Source organism: Bactrocera oleae, chromosome 3 (genome assembly GCF_042242935.1).
Source record: "Bactrocera oleae isolate idBacOlea1 chromosome 3, idBacOlea1, whole genome shotgun sequence".
Classification (NCBI taxonomy): domain Eukaryota; kingdom Metazoa; phylum Arthropoda; class Insecta; order Diptera; family Tephritidae; genus Bactrocera; species Bactrocera oleae.
In genome coordinates, this window is record NC_091537.1 from 16,750,404 (window position 1) to 16,777,957 (window position 27,554).

Here is a 27,554-nt window from a genome sequence, read left to right on the forward strand (position 1 = left end):
GCAACATCCATAAGGAAACAACAGAGACTCTATAAAGTATATGTTTAAATGAGCTAAGCCTCAGTAAATAATCACACCACTCTACTCGGAAAAACTGGCGCACCCTAATAATGCCCACCACATTCTCATCAAATACACCATGGAATGATCAGCGCAGCTTTTTCACCTCATTCGAAGTAATAGCGATCCTGCGCGAAACTCAATTTTCAATTCTACACTGCGCCGCGTCAACACCTAAACTTTGATACGACAGCATACATACAACTTCATATATGCACTACATATTCCCATCTATATAATCAGACCATCGAAGTCAAATCCATCTGCGCCTTTTCGTTCATTTCCACATCAGCTGAGAAACTCGTTGCTCGTTTATTTTTGTGGGTTGCTTAATTTCTTATTTTCTACAGTTCATTAGTCGAACAACACTTTGTAGTTGCCGTATGTATGTGTTTTTGTTTTCTTAAATTTTTTTTTTGTTTCTGCTATTTGTAGTTAATCGTAAAGTTTTTGCTATTGTTGTTGTTATTGTGGTTGCGTAATGTTGCATTTGTTTTGTTTCCTAGTTTCCTGGTTTCCTCACCGTCTGCAGAAAAATTTCAAATGTTTTGCTTATTTTCTAAACTCTCTATTGCTTTCTAGTTCTAGGGCCCCACAAACTGCGATCCATGCCACAGAACTTTGTATGATTTACAGCTACATGATGATGTATGTACGAGTACTTGCTTTTAATGTTGCTGCTGAATGTTGCCTTTGAATTTTTTGGTTCTTTTGCGGTTTTTGGTTTTCATCATCCTCGTCATCGTCGCCGTCAGTCGCGTGTCAATCATTGTATCAAAATCAAAATTCATCACCAAAGTCATGAACCCTGTAGGAAAAAGCGCTTGTTATGAGCTGCTTCGATGTTAAGTCCGTCAATACCATTTCTAGTTCGCGTTCATGCTCAGCTCTTCCATAAAAGTAGTGATTTTAATAATCCAGGTTGTGATAACAGTGGATGTGTTCCGATTATGTACACCCAACTGTCATAGTAATGGATATGACTTTTAGTTCCATCAATAATCAGTTCAATTGATTCATATAATGTTCTCTGGAGGTGTTATTGCATTACGCCAAAGGGTAAAATGACATTATTACAAATATATGTTATAGTGACGGAATTTCGATTGTTAGTTAGCGCCTTACATCTATCGTTGAAGATTTTATCATACAATTCCAAATTTGTTCAAAAGGTAGTCTAAAAATACAGTAAGCAGCAGGTTAACCGCCTAGTTCGCGCTTCCCTGCAGGATCGACAGCTTACTGTTGCTACAAGTAAATTTATGTGTGTTTCCGTCACATATCGGCAATTGAGTTTCGTTAATGCGGCAAGTTGATTTTCCGGCATGCCTCATCCTCACATTTAGTGGTAAGTAAAATATACAAATTCGGTACACCAAATCTGACATCTGGCGAGCAACTGGTTGCTTCGGCTGGTCCTATTAGCTGCAGTCATCGATTATTAGAAGCAATATTCGGCTGGTTAGGAGTGTTAGAACGGAAGTGCGGCAAAGAACTGACTTTCCTCGTCATGCCACCTACAAGCCGGATTTTTGTTATTCATCATTTCAGCTGCTGATTAATTTTGCTCCTTTATCTATTGAATTTACTTGTAGGTGGATGCGGAGGGTGCTGTATTTTTCATGTTCTTAATTAAAACTTGTCGCTCTAGGCACCGACAATTGTCTCATGGGCACTGCCGCAGACAAATTAGTAGATTTGCTTTCAAGATATCTTTAGACTTTATGCAGTTCGTGACATTGACTTTTATTTTCCCATTAGAATTGATAGATTGTCGTCAAGGTCGGACACTGATTTCATTAATTTTTATGTGAATTTGTGTAAATATAATTACTGTATTTGATCTTAAGTTGCCAATGGTGCCTTTGTGCTCCATTTTTATCATAAAATAATATTTGATAAATAGTTTGATAAAAAAGGTAAAATTGGATTTATTGGCTGTCTCTTTTAAGAGATTAGACATTTGATTGCAAATGGGTTATCAGTTAATAGATTTATAGACGTTTGAAAGTGAGAACCTTTACAGACTCTGCGTCATTTATGTCGATGTGTGAATCCCATTTTGCAGCAAGTCTGCAATTCCTGTCTTTCATAAATCCGGACTACCTCCATTATGTTTCGTCGTGAGTCACATATTATAAATAAACGGAGCATCTCGATATATTGTATGTACATTCTCCCGACCAGGAGGTCTGTTGAGCTACTTGGCCTTAGTAAGGTTCACTTTGCCGCAATCGTTGGAGTTATTACAGGTCATTACCGTATCAGTCCTGCGGTTAAGCTTAGGTGACCATATTTGTCCCGGCAAAATCCGGGACGGTTTTGTTTAGTCATCGATTTTTTCCATATTATAATTCACGGGAAAACGCGACAAATAATAGGTGAGAGAGTCAAACAAATTTTATTCAATTCATTCTTTTTTTTTTTAATTTCTAAGCCCGGAATGCTTAACTTGTTGCTGCCTCAATCAACTTGTTACATGCTTAAAGCCCTTCGTCGATTTATAAAATTCTTTATGTTCAGTATATAGCAGTTCTAGATATCAAAACGGACCGGCGTTCTAAGCTGTCCAAGTGAGACATATTGTAAACTTCTTACCGAATTCAATCAACATTTGAAACGAGAGTTTTTTCTTCTTCAAAAACGACCACAGCTCCTTCTTATCGTGGTTCAACTTTATTTGTTGAAAATAAACTTTTCAGTACATTTTTCAAAGTCCTGTTTTCATTTAGCTCCTCAGCCTTTCAAATTCTGGGAAAACAGTTATCAGGCGTCCGATTTGGTAAAAAAGTCACGGCGGTAACCAGTTTTCGTTACAAAAAGACGTGAACTCTAATGCATCTATTATAAGCCCGCAATGTAACACACAAGGGATGACTAAGGAACTTTTCTGTCGACTAGCCCTTTTGCTACCACTCGCTGCTTCTGACCCTTGCAAAACAGTGTAGCTGTCTCTTGCCACTTTGCCGACAAATAGTTAACGAGTATCGATTTACACATAAATCTGCTTATAGTAATCCATCAAAGAATTAGTATTATACAGATTGAGGCCAACAGAAGGCACAATACGCGGTCTTAGGTGCGAACAAAGGCCGACGATAAATTGCAAGCAATAGCGTAAAAATACAAATTCATTAACGAAGCCATACGGAAGTATTTTAACGGAAGTTAAATAGAGATAAAGCAAAGCATAAAATGCATCCCCAAAAATTAAGTGAAGAGCTGAATAAGTAGAGAAGATAGAGATAGAAAAAAATCCGACGTGAATAGATACAAACAAGTAATCTGCGACAATTTGTGGCAGCAAAAAAACGAAATGTACGGTGGCACAGCAAATATGTAGAAAGCGATATGGGACGCGTAAAGATGAGGGTCAACTGCAAGCGAAGACAGGCGAGAGAGATAATGCCAAAGCGGAAATGAAATTGGGTAAGTAAGTGATACTTAGTATTAAAGAGTGGTGGTGTGGGTGTTAAGAATGAATTTTTGTTTTCCTCTCTTTGGCATGAGCGATGCTTGGAGAAAAGTCAGTTCGCCAAGCCACCAGCACCACACCACGACACAACTTTTAATGCTTAACTCTTGCAGCAGAGCGTCTGTAACACAAATTGGCTGCTGCTTTTGGGATTGCTACAGTTGTGTCGCTTGCTCCTTCCACCAACAACAATTGTCTGACCACTATCGTTCGCAGATAATGGTCGCCAAATGCATTTGATATGCGCTCTCACTTAAATCGACATTATCGGCCTTTTGTGTCTGTGCATGTGGCATGCAACATAAGCTCAATGAGTGCGCACTAAACTACTAACTTTCCATTGGTACTTTCGGTAATCCCTGAATGTCCTTTTCAATGTTGCTGCTATTCAGCTTTGTTGCAAGAACTTCTAGTGTGTGGGTGTGGGTTAATAGATAAGTGCACATCATGGGCACTGTCTCTGGCAGATAATAGCAACAAAAAAGTCGCAAAAGCAGAATGAAGCAAGAAAAAAATAAATAAATACATAAGTTTCAAGGGAATGTGGTTGGCAGTGTTGAGTGAGGGTTTACGAAAACTTTAAGGTGGTCTATTACCTCGCTCACATTGTAGTTTTAGCTGTCAGTTGCATGCTGAGATTGCAATTCGTTGCTGTAATTGTGGGTAAATACAATGTTGATGTAGAGCTGAGAACTTTCCAATGTAGGTTTTCATTTATCATCTCATTTTAAATGACTCTCGGTTCGTGAAAATTATTTTGGACGTTTTGATTTTGTCTCCCTAACTTTGTTGCCATTTGAGCTGTCTTCTTCCTTTTTGACTACGATACAGGGTGTAGACCGCTTTTGGGGAACGCATAAGCAGACAGAAGAACCATAGAAGTAGTCGAGGTCTTAAACCGTCGAGGGAATTAAAGATTAATTGATGATTGTTTGAACACAAGGAAAGTCACGGAAATAACCACTTATTGTCCCCCTGTGGTTCTTAAAGTAGGTACTAAAGTCTGAAAATCATAAGCCTAAGGCATAAATTTTGCCAGCCCTGTTGGATAATTTTTGGAGCGCTGAAGGTTTCTGAAAACAAATTTATTAAGAAACATAGCCATATTTTACTCCTCATTAGCTCATTCCTCCGACTTCGTCTCAACGCTGCTAAGACAAGTCTATAGATCTTATAAAGAATAGCCTTATGCAAGGAAAACTATGGCTGTGACAGCTTTTACAATAATAACGCATGTGATTTATATAGGAACATGAAATAATCCCAGAATTCAACTACGAGCTCGAGTTGTAACATTAGCTTAGGTCGATGCACAAGATAAATTTTACTTCTTCCAATCAATAAAATATTTATACCAGAGCAAGTACTACATCTATGTACATATGTCTCCTAAACAGTAAACTACTAAACGCTACCCAACCACGTGTTGGATTATCCATGAAGATGGAGATGGTGGTATGTTCACATACCGAGCTTTAAAACTTAGTAATTTGTCAAAACTTTCTTTCCAAGGATGAATGTTTAAAACATACGGACGAAGCTCAAACTTTCTTTTGTTAATTTTGTTTTAGCGCCAAGAAGCTTTGGTTACGTCAGGACAAGAGGCTGATTCAAGAATACCTAAGTATTTATCAAGAAACCTACATAAACTGACAAAGCGCCTTGAGCCTACCTCAAATTTAGTGCGGCAATTCATCTGGTCTGCCGAAAGTATGGAGTTGATTCAATCTTACAAAAGCTGGGCAATGGAGAAGAAGCTTAGATGTTTGCAGCTCGTCTTACTCCATACAACTTTGACCACAGAAAACAATCCGAAAATATTTGTTATAATGTTCTCGAGTTGACAGTCTTTGGTCGAATAAAGATCCAGGTCCGTTTCAGATATGTATACCCGGCTGCTGGAATGACTTTCCCAATAAGCTTGAGTATAAGCACAGCAGAATTAAAGTTGTAGAATTGCGACCCTTCTTCCGATTCGTCTTACACTTTTACTTTTCTTCGCTGCTTTTTGCTGATGTGAAAAATTAGTTTAACTTTTTTTTATTATTTTAATTTTTTTTCAGCGAAGTCAATGTTTTCATTTACTCTGTTGGTGCAGCAGCTCATGGGTGGCTATTCTGAAGCAAACTAAGCTACTTCCCGCTCAAAATGTTTTTGTGCATGCTCACATTGCAGTAATTGGAAACCACAGCCAGCATAACAACAATTTGTTTCCACTAACTGAGAAAAAAAAGAGCAACTCTAAAATCACACGCCACAATTTAGCAGCCAATGGAATGGCTAAGGCAAATGTGTGCGCCGCTCAACTTCTAGCGAGTTGCCTTTTGTTATTAAAAGTATCTATGAGATTTTGTTATTGTTATTGTATTGCGTTTTCAGTTTATTTGTTTATTTGTGTTTTTGCTTTTCAATTTTGTTTTTAATTTTTATTTTGCTACCATTTTTGTTTCGGCGCTTGAAACTGTTCGCTTGTTCGCTTTGAAGTTATGTATGTTATTAATTTCTTGAATGCATTTACGGCGATTTATTGTTGCATTAACGTGTGTTGCATATTGTTATTGTAACACAGACATGCAAAGATAAATTTGTTCGCAGATTGACTTACAAATGCTTGAAATGCAACGAAAACATATAGCCAGATATATCTCAGGTGGCCTGTTCGGTCCGCTGCTGTTGAGCGTTTGATTCCATAAAAGCTTTTAGGCTTGGTTATGTTAGCTTGTTTGCTTGCTTGTCAAGCTTCATGAATTTTAACATTTCCTGATTTAAGTAGAACAAAGTGATATTTTGTTGAAAGCAAGCGCAATCGGAGTTACAAGCTTACATATGTGTGTCTGTATGTATTTTTGAAATAAGTACTCAGTGATATTACTTACAGATAATCGACATAGGAAGTCGCAAATAAAGCTTAAAATTAAAACAAGTTTGTACAACACAGTTAAAGTGAAGACAAGCATTGAACTGGACCATATATTAACAAATATTTTTAAATGTTATGCAAATTAATGAGAGGACATATCAACAAACACTAATAAGATGGTTTTTTGAGTGAAATTCAAAATGAATATATAAGAAAATATGGCATAAATAGCCGAAACTTTTATAGAGCTTATGCTCTTCGGCATATTTGAGATATATCAAACGGTATGACAGAGGACGTATGAAAGATCCCAGAAAATGCAAATATAATGGAATTGTGGCTTTGTATATGAAAGCACACTAAATAAGGTCATATAAAAAAGCTTCCTACAACCTGTCAAAATATAAGGTTTTGAAAAGCCGCTCCCATGCAACTATGTTTTACAAGAAAGGTAAGCAAATACTGCATAAGTTACATATCATAATTGTGTTGGTACAAAACAATCCAGATCTGGAAACATGTAACCGTAGAAATGACCAATGAAGAGCAACGGACAATGCGGACAAAAGAATTAAGAAATAAGTGAAATTCTTCCAGCTTAATTCGTGGCAAGTCGCAAACTTTTGTTCCGATAACTATACAATCATAGCATATCGTCCAAAACACCATTGTCATCACTAATTTTCGTCGATACCAACGTATATTTACCACACTTTTTGGTTACGCGACAAGAGGCTAAATCTCGCATGAGTCTCGCATACTAGTAACGCAATATACATAGATTTATTCCCTGCCTGGGGTATACTAAAGTTGTCGCGAACTTTGTTACACCCTAAAGGAAACAGTCGGAAACCTTATGAAGTATATATAGTTATAAATAAGCGTGACGAGCTGAGGCAATTTAGCTGTGACTGCGTCTTTCTGTCTATCTACCAGTTTTTGATATATCGGTCTGAAACTTTGCACTTCAAGAAGCTCCTGATTAGCCGAAACCGCCGATATCGGACTACTTAAGTATATAGCTGCCATACAAACTGATCGATCAAAATCAAGTCCTTGTATGGAAAACTGTTTTTTTTTTTTGTGGCAAGGTATCTTCACGAAATTTAGCATATTTGTCCAAGACAATAGCTGCAGTCTCCGAACATAATTAATATCCGGATAAAGATCTTCATAAAAGTAACCGAAGTCAACGTATTTGTTGTTTTTGGTACAGTTCGGTCTTCTAATACTAGCACATCATTCCGAAGCCAATCGAATTGATAAAAACGGTCTTAGGTTTATATTGGGTAAAGAGATTTTAGCACAGCAGAACTCCTTAACACTACTTGGAGAATGTTATATGCTGCTATAACAACAGTCCGATGTCCTCGAAGCCCAGATAGAACAACATCCGATACTTTAGAGATACTTACAGATCATAACGCATAGCTCAATCAAGCTATGAAACGAACCAAAAGAAGAGGCAGGATACGCTAAGGATTACCTTACATCAAACGACTCGAAGGTTGGTTTAAGTAGAGAATCAATGGTAGTTGTATAGAAAGGATGGTGTTGGGTATGGTAGTTTTATAGAAAGCAGTCTATGAGTGAACTTAAATTCGAGCTGAAAAAAAATTACAACACATTGGCGACATATAGGAAAGCCACAGCTCAGTGACAGAGTATTAACAGTGACTAAGAGTACCTAAAGTTTAAACTCTATAATATAGAGTCTATATGATTCAGGATTAAAAAGCAATAACAGTAAATAAGACTACAAATTGTCCTGTTAGATTATGAACAGCTCGCTTTAAGTCTCGGAACAAAGCCAGATTCAGTGTTTAAGACAATGAGACCCCTAAATAAAACTATTTAATCGCTCTAAGAACACAAAAAATGAAATAAAAGCAAAGCGAACTGGGTGAACAACTTATAAGTGTGTTCGTTTCTACTGCTATGACCTCTCTTACGAATGTGGACGGCCTGTTTACAGTACAAGTAATACGAAAAAATTTCAAATAGATAAGAGAAATATATTTAGGCAGGACTGCAGATTATTAGGTTGCAAGGAGGTAATTCATGTAGATAATTTAGAAAACCTACTCACACTCTCTCATTTTCTCATTTTAAAGAATAATTCCTGAAATTTTTTTAGCAACGGAATAACAATAAGTATAAAATTCGAACAAAAAAAATTACAAAAGAAGCGATAACAAAGCATTTTGCATTGCACAAATTAACAAATCTCCGGAAAAAACTTTCGCGCTAAGCCGTCAACTAAGGCACTAAATTCGAAAGTGCGATATCGCTAAAACACAATGCCAAATACTCTACAATAAATTCTGAGCGTAATAAACATTGTTTCTTTCTATTTTTATTGAAAATATAGAACTTTTATCGCTTAGCTAAATCACGCTCATCGAACGTTTAACGGTTGTTGACGACCGTGCCAAAGAGCAATTAGACAAAAACACATCGCAACGGATGGAGCAAAGGCGCAAGGGGGTTGCAACTAAATAGCGAAACGAAATGAGGGAAATGATAAAAGTATATATAGAAAAAATGAAAGAGTAAAAGAATTGCCATGAAAATACGAAAGAAAATAGAAGAAGACAAGGCGTAAAATACAAAAATTAATTGCTGAAATAAAGCCGAAGAGGCGGGCAGAGGTCGGAAGATTCTAGCACATACCGAAAGTAAGCGATACACATCACTCTCGCTGGCATTTGGCGTGCGGCAAGCGATTCAATTCATTTGCAACAATTGACCGCCAACCAAGCAACCAAGCGGTGCCACATAGGTGGCTGAGCTTTGCTGGCGCCACACAGCAGCCGTGAAGAGTCGCGCCACACTGCTTGTGCTGCTGGTGGGTGGCAATAAGTAGGCAACTTAAGCACATATGTATATATATGTGTGTGTGCGTTGTTGCGATTGTTTGGCGGCAATAACAATTGAACTAATCGCATAAAATGCAATGCAAACAAATAACAAATCGCAATTGTTGGAGCGAAAAGGCAGCAGCAGCAGCAATAACAACAACAACAATAAGAAAATTACCAACAAACTGCCAATGCTGTTTTGTGTTTTTTGTTTGTTCGTATTAGTATGAAACTTGCCAAATTCCAGTACGTAAATTTCGTATGAGAATTTATTTTGCAATTTTCGCACACTTTTGCATTTGGCATGCAATCGCAATTGTATCAGTGTCATTTCGGGTGGCAGCCACCAGCAACATGCAGCTTACAACTTGCAACTTTTACGCTGCGCTCACTCTTTCTCGTTAGTTTGCAACTCTATTTATTGTACTAGCTGTTAAGAGGGTCTATAAGCCGGTCTCGCGTGGCGTCTTCATTCAACGGCTGGACTATCTTAAGAGCGCACGCACACACCCACCTATATATTCACATTGTACTTCCTATTTATTTGTATACTAAAACAGTTTGTTGCATAAACGCTGATAATTTATATATGAAAGTTTATCTATGCCTTACAGTTTATATACATAAATGTATGTATATATGAGCGGCTGCTTTGCCGTTGAAAGCAATGAAAGTTCAAAATAAAAATAAAATAATAATAACAATAACAATTGTGCAAAACTTTTCTTCAACCGGGCAATGGGTTTTGTATTTGACTCTATTGAATGGGCAAAGTTGCCATTTAATCCAATATTTCGTGCGATTTCCTTGCTTTGGATCTAATATACAAGAAATATGCATATGCTAGTTAAACTTAGAACAGTTATGTAATACTATATATAGAAAGTGCTAGTGCGGCGGGATTAGCAATCTAAGTAAACGTATGAGCTCTGCATAAAGTATTAATGCATAAAGGATAATGTCAGCATAGAGGCAGAGAAAGAGCGAGGAAATATTTTCACATTGGTGACAGAAGATGAAAGCAACTAAATTATAATTTCCAATAACGTAATAAATAAAAAAATATGTTTATTACACAAACACATTAAGAAAGAAATATGCAGAGATTTAGTTAATAATTATTTTTTGACAGAGTTGCCATTTTTTTCGAACTTGCATATGTTAAGTTTGTAATGGAGCAGGATTTTAGACTATTGATATGAACTAGAGTCGCCAGTGTTCGAAAATCGACCAATAAAATATAAATTTTTTTAAGAATAATAAGAGTATATAACTTTTATTGAAAAATTTGAGCAAGATGTGAATAAAATCTAAAGTAAGTTGTGGAAAAAATTTACAAAAATTAATTTTAAAAAAATTTAAATTTATAATTAATTTTCGTGCAAAATAATTTGTTTTGACTCTGGTTTCGGCTCAATTCTTCCTTGAATAAACAATCGCATCAAATCGGCCAATCTTTTTCACAAACAATACTTGAAATTAAATGTGAGTTAAAAATGTAATTGTAACAGTATTCACTGTTGCAACACACAAAGTTCAAACACAATTAAAAGTGGAAGAATACCGCAACCATAAATCCACAGTAAACGATACACAATTATCCGATATATGTATAGAACAGTGACGAAATGTACTTCTGTATACGACTGTGTTAAGTGTGACGTGCAAAGGAGAAATAACATCGAGCAATGAAAAAGCGCCACCGCGCATTTTTACCTGTATTCCCGTTGACATACATGCGAAAAAATAACGTTGTGCCATTCAGCACGTCCTCTCCTTTCCAACAGCATATATTATTCATATACATATGTCAACTGCAGCACAGTCAAAAAGGGAACACAAACTTTTTTGTTAGCGTAATTATATATAGATTTTAAGGCGATGTTTTATTGACGATTTTCTTAAGCATTACCACCTATATGAAAAATGTTACTTTTTGATGTGTGTAACTTAGTACACCATGTAATATAGTAATGTGACTGTAAAAAGGGAAAGAGAGAAAATATTTGCGCAGTGAAGAATGAAAATTAAGTAAAGAAAAAATTATATTACACGAGAAAATTTAAGGAAGAAATAGACATAGATTTAGCTTAGAATTATTTTTGACGCCACTTTTTTCGTTTGGACTATTAATGTAAATTTTGCGTTATCTATGATTTATTCATTGAAAAGTTATTGAAATATTGCCACTGATATGTAAAATGTTATTTTATAAGATGTGTAACTTTGTATATCGCAATAGAAAACATATTTAATTAATAATAATGGGCAACCTGTCCAATTTTCTTTTTTGTGATAAATAAAATATGTCTGAATGGAGGAGTAGTCGCATACTATTTACTTTTGATAAATAATACGAGATCCACTGGGATTTTAGATCCAAAAATTTAAACAGAGTTGTATATTAGATATTATTCATCTATATGCTGGGGCTAGACGAGTAGCTGTGACTTAGGGGAGGTCACAATAGACCATAGATCGCAGTGCATACCTCTATCCATATCTATCTATCTACTAAAAAACATATATGTGGGCATTATTTTCCGCTTTGTTTAATGATATATAATATTTTAGTGTCAGACTTATATGGCAGAAGCTATAGGCGTCCAAAGTAGTATATTCGAAAAAAAAATGTAAAACTTAATATTTGAAAAGTACAGATATTATGTATATCCGCTCATTCTACAACCAATTTTGACTGATCTGAATACTCAGCTGCTTACCTAGGTGCTAGTACTACTATCAAAGTTTACACTAAGCTCTACCAATCCATTGAAATTGTTTGTACTAAGTTGCTGTCACCATGATTGCTATTATTGCTTTATGGCGAATTCTAAACGTCAGCCATCAATTGAGCTCTTACAATACCCGCAAAACTAGGAGTTTTAGAGCATGAACTCTCACTAAATAAACCGTCACAGTTTAAGCACTCAGTTCGAAGAAGCTTGTTATAATAAAAGTCCGCCGACAAGGTGTATGCGTTTTTTCATACATTGTGCACGCCCTATACTTTATGTGAGATAGCAACTACTTGGATGGACACTGAATGAATATTAACAATTTTTATTGAAGCGCTTTAAAATGCCTCAATTTAAATGGAAAACAGCAGATTTGCAGATAGCCGTTTAAAAGAGCTTTAAATAAGCTAACAGGATTTTCGAACGCTTTGAAATTCAGAAAAGTAAGAATATATAAATTTAATGGAACCTTATCTAATGCATTAAAAAATCCATCTCACTCGCGTTTGGCAATAAAAACCTGCGAAGTAAGCAATTGATGAGATGGAAAAAAGAACGCGTAATAAATGAGTGTGAGTGGGTAATGGAAAATATAAAACTAAAAGCAGTAAAAGCATTCTAAGAATTGAAATTCAGGAATTTCCCAACACACAACTGCGAAGAAGCAGGTACATGGCAAGTTCGGTAAGAACTTTGAGAGAAGTAAGGAGGGTGAAATACATATGGAGGAGTGTTGGCAACACTGGCAGCGCCACTGATTTGGCAATGAAAGCTAATTTTTAAAGCTAAAGGCGTCCAAACATGCTGGCGTCGCTTTGCTGTCACGACCTAACTAGCTGCCTCTGCTCGTGGTGGGTGTCTGCACAGGTGCGTAGTGGTGTCCAATAAGCGGTGGCACAGAGTTGTTATGTTCACAACATGTGATGTTTTTTTCCTCCATTTCTTTCGCCCTTTTACAGCATATTTACCCAATAAACAACGCATTTAACATAATAATTTTACGCAATTATTACCATTTGCTTCGACAATTCGCATAGACATGCAAAGAAATCGTAAAAATATGCGCATAGCTATTAAATAGAGATATGTATGTACGTATGTGTGTGCGTTCATATGTAAATACCTGGGTATAAAGTCTGGCAGCCAAGCATTCACACGTTTTTATTTCGACAACGGTCGGACTCTGAGTCTGGACTTACAATGCCTCGGCACGATATGGCAAGAGGCAGCATGTATGCCAAAAAGAGGTAGAAAAAGTATAAGAAGCAGCAACAACAACAGCAAACAGGGTAGAAAAACTCATTGGCCGCTTATGACCCACGAATTGCGGTACATACGTGGGCGCATGTCACATACCAATAAAATGAAAGAAAAAGTAAATTATGCCGCCAAAAGCAACAACAGCAACAGCAATTGCTATGACACTGACAAGCGTTTCTATAAGCAAATACATTGCTAAAACTGGCAAAAGTACAATGCATCACTATATTTTGTTATATTGTCATAATTATACCTTGAACAGGGTTTATTAAGTTTGCCACAATGTTTGTTATAACCAGAAGGAAACGCCGGAGACCCTATAAAATATATATATAAATGATCAGTATTACGAGCTGAGTCGATGTAGCCATATCCGTCCATCTGTTCCCTTTTTGAGTTTTTGAGATACTGATCTAATATTTTGTACGCGTCTTTATTTTCCTACAAAGCTGCTCACTTGTCAGAACCACAGATATCAGACCGGTATAGCATATAGCTGCCTTACAAAGTAACCGATCAAAATCAAGTTCTTGTGTGGAATATTTAATTTTTGTAATGGGTATAATAGCTTCGGTCCAATCGAATTTTAGTTTTTTTTTAGTTGTTATTGTTGTTGCTGTTGTTGTCATCGGGATTGTTACACCCATTAAAACATTTGATGCGTTTTGCATATTTAATCGAAATATCGCGCACTCACAGTAGCGCCTTATCGCAAAACGAAAAAAAAATAACAAAAAAAATTTGCTTCAAAAAATGAAAAGCAAAAAACAAAAACACCAATAATGAAAAATAAATACAAAAACAATTTGTTTTATGTTGCTACGACACAATGTTTCTTTGCCACACGAAAAGGTCGACACTTAACGATTAGCGGCTCACAATGTTGTTTATGGATGTGCCTCTCTCACTCTCTCTTTTTTAATCGAAAAACCAATAAAGAAAAAAACAAAAACAAATTTGCATTGCTGAAAACCCATTTGGTTGCCACCCGTCTGTCAGGCCTATCTTCTGTGTGTATACCCTGTCCCACATTGTACCCCTTGCGGCAACATTGCCACTTTGCCACATCTGTCATTTTGTTGCCACAGCAGAAGTGTTGAAGGAAGCGACACTAATAAAATTTGCTCAATTGGCGTTTCCATTGAACTGGTTGCGTTGCGAATTTTTACTGAAATATACTTTAGTAGCAATTTGTTGCCGGAAGTTAGAGCTAAAATGTTGTAGCTGTTGGCCCAAGCTGCATGTATGGGAGATACAAAATTAATTTAATATTAAAATGTTGCAAAGAAATCTCCAACTTAACGAAATTGTATTATATATCCCTAGGTGGTCTCTCACCACATTTACTAGAATGACCAGTGGAAACTCCAAATCAATGTAGCTCCAAGGAATCCTGATAATTTATCCTAACCTCAAATTTTTTTTATGGTAAATCATCTCTTGACTAACAAATCTGAATACTTGATCACCAGAGTTCTGAAATGTTTTCTCCACAAGCTTAACTAAATTGGCAGAATTTTAATAAGTAGCTTCGGCGAGGACTTTCCCATAAAACCCGCAATCATCTCAAAAGTTTGAGCTGGTAGAACTCGCCTTAAAAATACGGAGTTGATATTCTCTTACAAATGGTGCATGAGTTTACCTACAAACATTAATTCAAACTTTAAATTTTGCCAAGTATCTCTACCCACGAGGAAATAAAACCATTAAAAAAGCGATTGACTGAAACGAGAACTTCGAGTTTTTAGTAAAAGATGTTTAGGGAGCTTTTCTGAACTAAGCACCGGAAAAAGTTTCGAAATAAAGCCCATTGGGACATTATTTTATATGATGAAAATAAGAAAAGACTGTAAATTTTCAACCAATGCGTTGCAAATAAAAAGATTTATCTTTAAAAGAAGATCTTCGATTTCGATTAGTTCCAAAACTAACTTTTCCTGAAAGCAACAAATAAACGTAAACTGTGGCTGATATCAAGTCCTATGGAGCATACTCGATATTATATACGGATAAAAACTTTAAATTCGGCAGCATTTCTCGAAAAGTATTTAGAAATGTTTTATGTCGATACGAAAACAACAACATCAAAAAGAGATGATCATTCGGAGAATCCATGATACTTTATTAGATTCTCTAGCCAAACACCTATTATATTTATATACATATCTGGTTTTAATAAAATCATGTTAGAAACACGCTGAGTGATTTGAACTAGATTCTCGAATAAGTTAGGAATACAGTTTTTTAGATTAACAGTTCTTGCAAGCTTATAAATATAATTTTGGCTACGAATACTCAAAAGATTTATCACGCAGAAGATGAAGACTAACTGTTCGGTTTTAACTAAAAAAATGGCTTTGATATTGAGACGCTGAGAGACATCTTATAAGCGAGGTAAGTTGCTCTGAGAAATTGCGTTTACCGAGACGTTTGAGTAATAAATAAAAAACCAAAATTTTATCAAGTCCATTGAACCCATAAACAGTTGTATATAAATAGTAAGCTTGCGTCGCTCGAAAAAAAACGAATTGTCCTCAACGTTGCGGTGACAGAAATTCTTTGGTTTACTGGTGTGTATTTTATATTATATATAAGTATATTAAAATCAAACAAAAACCACCGAAGCTGGAAGTTCAAACAATGCAAAGAGGGGCAAATAATTGTGCCAGAAAAAGTATTTTTTCAGCTTTTCGCATTACCGTTTTTTACGCACAACGAAAAGCAGTAAATACCGCACAAAATAAAGCGAAGTAAATGAACAACAGAAGGAGGTATAGCGTTAAAGTTTCCAAGGGAATGAATGGTAAGATGCTTGAAATTGTTTGACTGCTGAAAAGTCATTGCGCCGCGAAAAATAACTGAGTGAGGCGCTCAGCCGGTGAAGTGAGTGGGACTATAGCTGCCGATGGGTGAAGTCACTGAAAGTATCGTCGAAGTTCAGAGTGGCGTCGCGCCGAATTGAATGGGGAGTCGATATTAAATTGGATCGAATTGAATCGAATTGCTTTTTACGATTTTGATGTTATTTACATGCACTTGAATGCATTGCTGCGAGAGAAGGTGGGGGGCGAAAAGTGTAAAATGCAACAAGCTTGCAAGGCAGACGCAGTCAGCTTAACTTGTATGAGGATGGGGCATGTTGCCAACTAATTGATTGTGCGCTAATTTATGTACGAGGCGGACTATGTGCATATATAGTCTCAGTGCTAATATTAGTATTGCGTCCATATATGTGTATGGTATAGTGCATTTGTTTGTAGCGCTTAATAACTTGAGTCATTCCGCCTCACCCTTCACTTGCTCATTTGTAACAAATCTCAGCGTGTTGCACATAAAAGTGCATGTTCCTTCGCCCACCGTCGTTCCTTCCCCACACCATTATCACATTGCTTTTGTATTGATAAGTGAATTTTGCGTACTCTGAACGTATGTATGTGTGTCTGTCGGCAGCAAAGTATGCATTGCATCGCGGACAGCTTGTTGGTATCGCAACGCAATTTAACCGAAGACTGGAGCGAGTCATTAACATAATTTCGCGTACAATGGAGCGTCTGCTGGTGCGGTCGTTGTGACGATGCTGCACGTAATCGAACAAGATCGGTAATTGATGAGGTAATGGAAGGAATGTTATTGTGTATGTGGTGTGGGTACCCGTGTACGAGGGAGATGTGGTGGCGCAAAATGTGGAGCACAGTGGATCAATAATATTTTTGTTAGACAGTAAACTGATCTTATAAGATCCTTATCAACCAAATTTAATAGAGCTTTGCTTTGTTGATTCTTAATTTGTGGTATGAATGAGACCAAAACAATCAAGTCTATATAAACAGACTGAACCCGAACTGTCAATAACTACATCAACATATTTCGTTATTAATGCGAAGTGCTTTATACCGAAGTGCAACCAGTTTTAAGGTATTTGATTATCTTCTTGGCTCACAGAGAGTTAAATCTTGGCGATCACTTCGATAATGCATCGGGTAGGTGAACTTAAGGGTTTCTACATGTTTGGACAAAGCTTTATATCGAACATTAATCTTGAGAAAGAATAAAGAGAGAAGGATCAAATTCGACTAAATTTTCACGCATTTTAATACAAATCTTTATTATCGCCTTCAAAATATGCTCCTCTTGAGTCAATACAAGCAGACCAACGCTTCATCTGATTTTCCGTACAACTTTCATAAACGTCGGCTGGTGGCCTTCAGTTCCTTCAACGAATTTTGCTTTTTTCGGTTTCGGTACATTTTTGGAGCATGTAGGGTTCTCAGCTATGTTGAGTGTTGAATGTAGAGTTCTCAGCTATGTTGTCAAGCTTCTTTACTCGACGTCATTCTTGCAAAAGTTTCTGTTCTTTTCATACGAGTCTCTCGAAGAAACATTTTTTTATCGATTCGGTTGGCGCGCGATATATATATATATATATATATATATATATATACTATAAATATGAACAAGAGTTTAAATATTTTACATCGAACTTTTCACTATGTCCAACATAAGATTGAATTGAAGGACAAATTAAAATATGCAACGGTAAGAAGAATTCAAATGAGAGTACCTCATTTCCAGAGGTTATTTGAACATTACAGCAAAGTAAAGAAGTTGATGATCATAAATGAGAGAGAAAAGTTATATACAAAAGAATAGTAACATTACAATATATATAGGGTGAGTTATTATAATATGAAACTACAAAAAAAAAAATATGTGGTGAATTATTATAATATGTAACTCGCGCGCATTTTTAATGGATGAGTAAAATTTTATCAGATGGTATGCAGAATTTAATGAGAAAGTTATTTCATTTGTATATCGATTCAATAAATAACTTCAATCTTATTGTTCTAAAATTGTATGACTCTAGTTCACTGTCATTTATTGCTAAGTACCCTCCTCCAAGCTTACGTCAAGCATACGTTCAGCAGTTTTTTCTGCTTCACGCATTCTTGTTGCATGCACCACTATACCGCTGAAATGCATCGGTCTCTTAGCCGATTCATTTGTAGAGGAATTTCACAAATTGTTGGGGTGGTTGAAAAGAAACAAATTCGAGATAAATGCGCAAAATAATGAAGGCGAAGATTTCTTAGCCATTGAGTCAGAAATATCTCTTGTATTTGTTTTTTTTTCCACAATCCAAATGTAACAAATAAATTTCGGAGAATTTGTCGGGAAAAAAGACCAAAGCCGAAAAACGAATAAAAGAACTCTATCACTGAAAATTGGCTTCATTGCTCAAGGTTTTTGAATCTGCCATTATTCTCCCAACTTTTTATTAAGCTACTAATTTTCCCTTATAACACATGATTTGAAGAAACGATAGGCGCTCTTCCACAGGTCTCTTTAGTCTTATGTGGTTCCGAAAAAGGAAAAACTACATGACTTTAAGAGATATTATTAGTATATAGTTTTTCATATTTAGAATAAGTTCTCGACATGAAATTATTTGTATACAATGCGACCACTAAGACAATTAATGGAGTTTCGCCACAACCAATGACCACTCAAATACTCTGCCAGAGCTCTAAAACCCTCTTTTTAAAGCAAATATGAAGATTGCTTAGATCATATTTAGAATTATTTAGCCAGTCCATATACCAGACATTCACTTTCTTATTTTAGGAGAGCTTTAACAAGGTTTTGACCCACTGCAGATGCCGCTCTTTTTATCGTGAAAATCAATGCTATTTATTATCTTAATGGTCTGACACATGCCCGATTAATTTTTCACTTAATTACTAACTTTATGTTTATACAAATTGCTATAGATTTAGTAAAGATTTTTTTTTAATCGAAGTTAAGCAAAATCTTACCGAATTTACTTATGGTGTATACATGGAATGTTTCATTGAGGACCACGAGCTTTTCTTCAAATTGAACATCATCTATTGACTGTTATCCTACAAGTGAATATCTTCGGTCTCTGAAATGAACGTGGTTATGTCAAAAATTTTCTAAAGAACGTGAAGTTGCTTCCCTAGGCAACAAAAACCTTATCCATAATTTGAGTTTTTGCAATCAACCGGGAGCCCCGCCGTTAGGTAATTTTACCGATCAGAGTATCTAAAAAATGAATGCCAATTGAAATTAACATTTTAAAACTACAACAATGTAGTTAAGCTCAGCAGATTACCCAACCAGACTAATAAAAATTTGTTTAATTGCCATAACATTTATTTTATTACCTAAGTACCTATATTTTAAATTATATGGTATTTTAAAATCTCACCACAAACCAACGCTACAACTACCAAAGGTACCCCATTAGCCATATCAATACAATAGGGCTCATTAAAAAACGCTTTGAAAAATATTAGTGTAAGTAAACAAAAAGTAGAAGCAAACCCAACCCGACGAACACTGCAATCGGTCATAAAATACAACTGTCAAATTATTTGGGTGCCATTAAATGTTTAAGCTGTAGCCACACACAACGCCCAGCGCCAACTTCGCCAGCAGTAGCAACATGAACTACAATACAAATAATCGTGAACACCTTCACTCAAACGGTGAAACGCGAAAAGCCATCCGCATCGGCATTGTCTGGCCTCTGCACCCAAGCGAACGTAGTATTTGTAGAAATCTTTAAGGTATTCCTAGCCCATTCATTGCATTAGCATAATTACTGCTAAATCAGGCAGTTGAAATGGAGACGATGACGAAGGCAATGACGACACTCTAACAACGCGCCGCGCATAATGCTAATGCGGCAGTTCGGTAATCCGAAACGGCGGTGCGCGGAGCTCATCTCCATTGCACTAAATCTTATTTAAGTGTCGAAAACTCGATGCCGATTGACAAACAAGTGTTTTACATTTCGTGTTGTTTTAACACATTTTCTTTAGTTTTGTACTGTCGGAAGGCGCACGAGTTTTACAAATTAGATTTTACACTGAAAAAATTATTTTTTTTTACATTTTTAAAATTAATTTTTTTGTTATTCAAACTGGAGTATAAGTGAAATTAAGTACAAACTTATTGACTTTTATAAATCTTCCGCAAATAAATATTCAGAATACTTAAGTAAAACCAATTACTTCTTCCAGAAATTCATTAAGTTTGTATGTAACTTAATCTTAAGCCCAAAAGTCATTTTAAGTACGACATAACGTAGATTTGAACATAGTGTTCGACATCTGATAATAAGACTAGACAATCTTCCAATTCCATACAACAAGAGAGAGGCTTAGAAAATTGATCCACTGACAAACTTGTTGGTGGACCTCGAAAAAGTAATAAAAAATATTTATTTTTTTTTTGTGTTTATTAATGAAGTTCTTTAGAACAGAGGAATCTTCGATCATACAGATATACATAGTCGATATTGAAAACTCTGATTTACTATCATGTATACCCAATCCGTTGCCTAAAACAGTGGACTCTAAAAGAAAATGTTAGATAATTTTAAAAACTTCATAATCATTGTTTTGAGCAAAACTAATTGAGATCAATAGAAGTCGAAAACATAAGTGGACACCTAAAATGGAAATTTAACTTCCAAAAATTACATATTTCGGTTTTGATCAAGGGAAAATGAAGTATAAGAAACAGATGAGTCACTTGTTAACGACAGCCGATAAGTTCTCTATTTTCGATATCCTTTTTCAGGAAGTCTTAGTATGTTTTAACACTATTATTTAATTTGATAGCTCAGACCAAATACTTATAATGGATTTCTTAATGTTTTCAAATCGGTCTTCCATAAACCGATGATTTCTGTTTCAGTAGTGTTAAGTAAATTCGTTTGCTTCAGCTTTTTCGTTAAGTGTATAAAGTCTTTAGAAAAATTTTGTAGAAAGTTTGCATGATTAAATATGAGTAGGCAGAGTTTCTAAATTTATACAAGAAAATCGGTAATATTGGGAATATGGTTAATAGGTTAACAAAGGGTAGGCAAAAATATATATAATTTTATTTAAAAAAAAACACGAGACTGGATAGTTTTTTATTGGAAATTATGATTTTTAAAACAAATTGATTTAAAACAAAATTTATTAAAGTTTTCAACGTAAAAAAAGAAATATAGAGATTTAAAATTTTTATCAAAATAAATTAGTAGAATAGAACTATGAACCCGACATGGAACTGTAGCCTAAGTGGCTATTAAAACGCGCACACATCGCTGAGCAGTGAAGCACGAGCCATAAGGGAAGATAAAAAAGGAAAAATATTTATACATAAACATTTCATTCTTGTTTTGGTACTTTTTCCTCTGCTGCAGCCCGTCAGCCATTCATTGCCCAACGCTAATGCAGAAGTATTGGAAAGGTGAAGACCTATGTAGCAATGTACCATATGTAGTAGACTACTGTGCAACAAATGCACGTTGTAGCCACGTTTAATGATTAGTGGGAATTTTGATTTATTTTTTGGGTTAAAAGGAAATAATATTCGGTGTAGCAGATAAGTAAGCCGAACTAAATGAAGTAAGCGAGTGGTTTGAAGAATTTATGTGCTTCTTCTGATAAAATGAATAATAAAATTTTAAAGCAAAATAAATCTAGTGGCCTTCTAGCTAACACGAGGGTAGTTAATAAGCTAATAGAACTCGGAGTATAAAGATTTTCATAACAGTATTAGCATTACAGTCAGCTTAGTAGACAAGAAACAAAAACAAAAACATATTTTACTTTAGCGAAAGCCACCAATTAGAGACTAAATTCTTCTCTCACAAGAAATAAGTCAGTAAATAAATCAGCGAGTAAACAATCACCCCCAAAACTGTAAATTCGCGTGCTTCTTGTGACAGATAGCTTGTTTTCAAAAGCACAAGTGGATTAACTGCAATTAAATACACGTAAAAGAGATAAAGAGCTTTATGAAGTATGTACTCATGTTAAGAAGCAGCCCAAATCTCTAAAAAAAGAGTCCAAAAAGAGACTTAAATGAAAAAGTAAACAAAAATTGTCTGAGTTCGAAAAATATGAAACATGAAAGCAAAACAAAAAGAAAAGTGAAAGCAAAGGAAGATTAAATTTAAACAACAATAAAAAGCGACCAAAACAAAATATTTAAAACAAGGGAAGCCCTCAAGAACACAGCTTAAAATTAACAGACAAAATTCACCGGCTTTTGAACTTTTTTTGCTGGCTTTTACTTTATCCCAAGGAGCGCGAGTATTCACAAGGAGCTTTTGCATTAAAAATTTCATAAGCAAATACCAACAATTGACGTACACACGCTACACACTTATGCAACATACAGTAACCCTCTCATATTTTATAAAAATGCAGGCATACAGATAAACAGAGCTTACCGCCAGGTAAACGTGGAAGAAATTTTTTGGCATAAAACGCGTATGAAGTTTACAAAAATTATGAAAAGAAAGGACTGACAGTGAAAGGCAAATTTAAAAGAGTGGTGGAAAGGTGCTGAAGAATACAGTGGCTACTAGCTAACTAGTGTAATAAGAAAGTTATATGGAGAAGTTACGGTCTTCATTTCAGGTTCCTGCAAATTCTTCATTTCCATCAAAGATCTCAAAAAGTTAAAAAACCAGCAACGGGGTAAAGGGGTCCAATTTAACAAAATTAACTTAACAAATCTCGAATAGCTGAAGTAAGTGATTTTTGAGGAGAAAGCAAAAACCAGACCCAGCAAGGTGAGGCAGATTGAGTTTTGGTTCGTCGCTATTAACATCATCTGTTCCAATTTGACAGCTAGAGTACCTCACGAACTTTCATTATATTACGTTTGAACTTAAAGATTTTGGAGATCAAGTATTTACTATCGACATTCTTTCAAACTTTTGTGGTTGATTCCCGATTGGAAGATTCACTGGTTCCACATAACATACTATTTCAGCAACAATTTTAATGTAGTGCTCCTTCGTACCAGAAATTTATCCAATTTGAAGCTAAATATATAACTACTCTCTATTTCGAGATTTAACTGTAATATCATTGTCTAAGTGGATACCAACGCCAGAAGCAACAAGCTGTCGCGGAATCTATGAAAAATTATTTTTGGACCACCGAAAAGAGCAAGTCGGAAAACATACCAAGCGAAAGGACAGCAACAGGGATAGCGAATGATATGCAAAGAAAAAAGTTTTTGACAGGCATTTCGTTAGAAAGTCAGTATATGACTGGCACTCAACGTGGAACGTGCACAAAATGAAATGGGAGCAAGTTTGGGGCAAATTGCAGACGCTTACAAGAGACAATGCTTGAAAACAAAAAAAAAACACAAAGAAAACGCTGTCTTGTGAACAAAGTGGATTTCAGCGTGTAAGGATGGAGTGATTTGCTTGTTTTTGTTTCCATTGTTTTCTTCTTGCCAGGTAATACCAACGTTGATACCTGTTAGGGAGTCTTTAACTTGTAAGCCGGGACTTTTTCGGTTCATTTTGCATTTTTTTACAGAAATCTTTTTTATTATAAGAGCATACATTTTTGTTTTTTCTTTTTACAGTCTCCTTTTGTTGTTGCTTCTCCCAACTTTACGCGTATTGTAATTGCTTTTGTTAGTTCATTTTTATTTTCTTTTAAGAAATTTGCCGATAAAATGGCAATACTTCAATACAAATTCGCATATACTTTTTACCAAGTTGCCGTCTACACTTCGCGGGCCTACCCTTTAGCCTGCTTACAGCACTGATAAGCAGGTGGTGTCAATGATTGAAAACAAAAGCAGCACGCTCTTTGTTGGTTTGTTGGTAAGGCACTACAATGTTTGGCGGCTTCTCGGAAAGCGCCGCTAAGTGTTTGTTGTGCATAGTGACAAAGTGGGCGTTGCAATTTAGGTGTTAGGCCGTTGAAAGGAATTAAAGCGCTAAGCCGATTTAATCCAGCGTGCACTAGTATGTAAGAGACAGATAGCATTTGTAGGAATTTCTGCTTTTGAAGATTTGCAACTAATACACGGGGGTTAGTACCAATTAAAAAACTTATTGGAGTCTACATTTTTGTCAGATGTTGCTCTAGATTCTTAAGGATGTTATCCGAACTACTAATGGATTTTATGAGCACCTTTTATAAGAAGGGTAGATACGCAGCTGTTTTTTGGTTGGTATAGAGGGGTATGAGCAATATATCTCTAGCAAATAATTGGTTGATAATAATTTTTTTTACAAGATAATAGTGTTGTTCTAAATGTTTTTGGATTAGTACTTTCCATACGTCATTCCTTGTTATCTTATGTGAACCTAATATTTCAGAAACTTTTTTTCTACAGAAAGATAGAGATGGGTATATATGCAGGCCTTTTACAAAAAAACGTTAGGAGAATGATAAATATCAAGTTAAAAATCTATTAAAAAAAATAATAAATAGTCATATTAGTAAATTTACAATGTGCTGGAATACTGTACATTAGTTTGAAAAATGAATATGAAAAACGCGACACTTATTAGTACAAATTTTTTTTTTAGACCTAGCTAAAATTCAAAGGCTTTCGGAACATGAAGTTAGGTCTTTCTTATAAAGTTTTTTTTTTCATTTTTGTTAGGTTTTTATATAATAGTCATAACAGTCATTATTGGAAATACAATAATTTATGATTTTTGTACCCTACGCCTTTGAATTGGCAATTTTAAAATTACTATACAAGTATGTATCAAAGTCATGAATAATATTTAATAAAATTTTACATTTCTTATAGTGGTAAAATACGTAAAAGCAATTGACTTACCTTGTAATAATTTTAAAAGCCTTTAATATCCGCGATAAATATATTATAATTTTGATTTCAGTTTTTTTCAAACACATTAATTACACATTTGTCACACTTTGTTAATTGTAACGATATATTTTTATTCAATATATTAAGTATATATTTATTAATTACAAACACGCACCAAAAAAAATTTAATTATTTTTCATTTTCAATTAATAATTCTTTCCTTGTTTTAACAGTTTTTTGTAATTTTAATTTTGTTTACCAAATGTTTAATCATTTATTGTGTTTTGGCAGTTGGATTGTCATCGTATCAAACTTCACAAAGTTTTGAAACTGCATGACTATAAACATATAGATAAATACTTACTGCTTTAGTAAAGTTGTTCATTTAATTTTCTTATTCGCCACTTTTTTCAATTGTTTTTATTTGTCTTGTCAACTTATCAAACTGACCCATATTTTGGTGCATTGCCTTCAGTTTTTGTCTAAATATTGGTTTTTCTTTTTTATATTAGTGAGCACATACACATCTCTGTATGTATTTATTTATCGGCGCGCTAAGTCAATATATGTCAGTTGATATTACTTTTATCAGAATATATTTTCAAACTTTTATTTGACAGCGCTACAAATCAATCTTTGTGGCCGAAATGCGGTAAAAGCGAAAGTAATTTTATGGTTTTGGACTTTACTGTCAGCTTGTTTTAATTTTAATTATGATTTGTTTACCGTCGATGTACCTACATGGCATTCAAACACTTTAAAACACGATAATTTTAATTTTAATTTAGTTTTGGATTTTTTATTTTATCCACAAAATTTAATTAATATCTTTGAACCACAAAAATTTAACACTTTTTTCTTCTTATTTTAAATATATTTGCTTTGTATGTTCGCGCTTTCGCTAAAATAACGTTTAATCCCGCACTCGCGTTTTAATTTCAAATAAGCATTTATTTTCCTTCCGCACCTACATACACGCACACATATTTAGTTACTTCAGTCACTTCCAGTGAAATCCACGAAAATGCAAATTCTTATTTATGCTCCCATTCCTTTTGTTTATTTGTTTTGCATATGCACTTATGCCATTTCGCCATATCTCTAATTGCCTCAGCTGCCATTAGCGTCAGCGCTAAGATGCTTTTGTCACGCACTCATTTCTCGTAAAACACAAACGCGCTTACATATCACACACTCCCACTCCCACTTATGAGTGGCGTGCTACACATAAACAATGCACTGCATTTTAACCGGCAAACGCGTTCTTACATACACGAAATTGACGATTTAGCCGCACAAACACTAACTCCTTTTTCAATTTTACCAAATTACCAAACGATTGTAGAGTCCGCGGCAAACTGAATCAACAAATTCAGAAATGTGCCTAGCAAACCCACAAACAACCCTCAATGCTGCTTCTTGCCATCACGTTGCAGTTCGATGTTCGAAGGCCGCTGCGTTGTGTTGTTTTTGGTTTGCGTTTGCTTTCCTATTGCTTTTGCCTTTGCTTGTTTTTGTTTGTTTGCGATTGCCGTGTGCTCGGCACGCGACACACAGCATTTGCTGAACTTTGCTGTTTTTGATGTGACCTTTGTTGTGTGCTGTGCCAATTTGCCTTGTTTGTGTGTCGCTTGCTGCTCGTCACTTGCCGGTCATCGTGGGTGTTCGTGCATCAGGTAGCAGTGGTGATGCTGGAGAGTAACGAATTCAGTTTAATTAATTCGCTGCTTAAATTTATTTTGCGTTTGTGCTGCTGCTGCGTGCAAATCGTTTTATTTTCTGTTAAATATTATTAAATATAATTGTAATGTGCTAAAATATAGTGAAAAGTGTGTGTAAATATGTGCGCGTGTGTTTGGTGTAGTGAAAGTTTATATTTTTAAAGCGATAAGTGTGTTTTTTCAGGCATTTCTGGTTCTTTCTATGCCGTGCAGCAAAGCATCGGCTGTATCGACATTTTGCAGAGCAGAAAAAGTGCGTAGATTTGATGTGGCTTATTTGTTTCAATGTGATTAAAGTACGTGCTAGTTGGTATTTCGGGTGGTAGAGAGATGTGTAGTTAAATTATTTATGTTTATTGTAAATTCAAAAGTGGTTATGCATTCATGCCAGTAAATATGTAGAGTGCAGTGTATGTAAGTGCAGTATGTATATCAATGCCGTGTCGCAGTTGTTTTGAGAGTAAAAAGGTTAAAAAAAATAGTCTCCAATAGACAGTAGTACTTTAAATATGTATGTATATATGTGCAAATATATGTGTGTGCTTTCAAATAGCAGCGTTAGTTCTGTGTAGTTCTGAAGTGTGTGAAAATATATTGTATGTATAGATTTATGTAAGGCATAGCCAAGTGGTATGCGCATTATTTCAATACTGCGTTGGAAGTATTGGTAAGTACGATTACATTTGTACCACTTTCATATTTATACACTATACCCATATGTGCATAATATATACCCTGCAGTGAAAGCAATGAGTTATACATACATATGTACACAACTTTACAACTAGTATCAACCATAAGTCCTGTTAGTTTTAGCGGACTGTAATATTTTTTTAGAAGCAACTTTTTTACGTGTTAAGGAGCACACCTAGTGTACCAGCCTAAAAAGCCGTTTTCGACAATTTTTGAGCATAACATGAAATACGTTGCGGGCACTATTTGGGCAAATTTTTA

The 27,554-nt window shown here is 35.3% G+C and overlaps 1 protein-coding gene across 1 annotated transcript in view; it reads right to left on the minus strand.

Moving 5' to 3' along the window:
- The window catches only part of LOC106627498 (kinesin-like protein CG14535), a 199,443-nt gene extending 173,225 nt beyond the window's left edge, over positions 1-26,218 (minus strand). Inside the window, exon 1 of the mRNA XM_036366861.2 lies at positions 24,889-26,218. The gene's annotated coding sequence lies outside the window, so the exon portion shown is untranslated. The remainder of the gene's footprint in view (positions 1-24,888) is intronic.
- Positions 26,219-27,554: the final 1,336 nt, after the last annotated feature.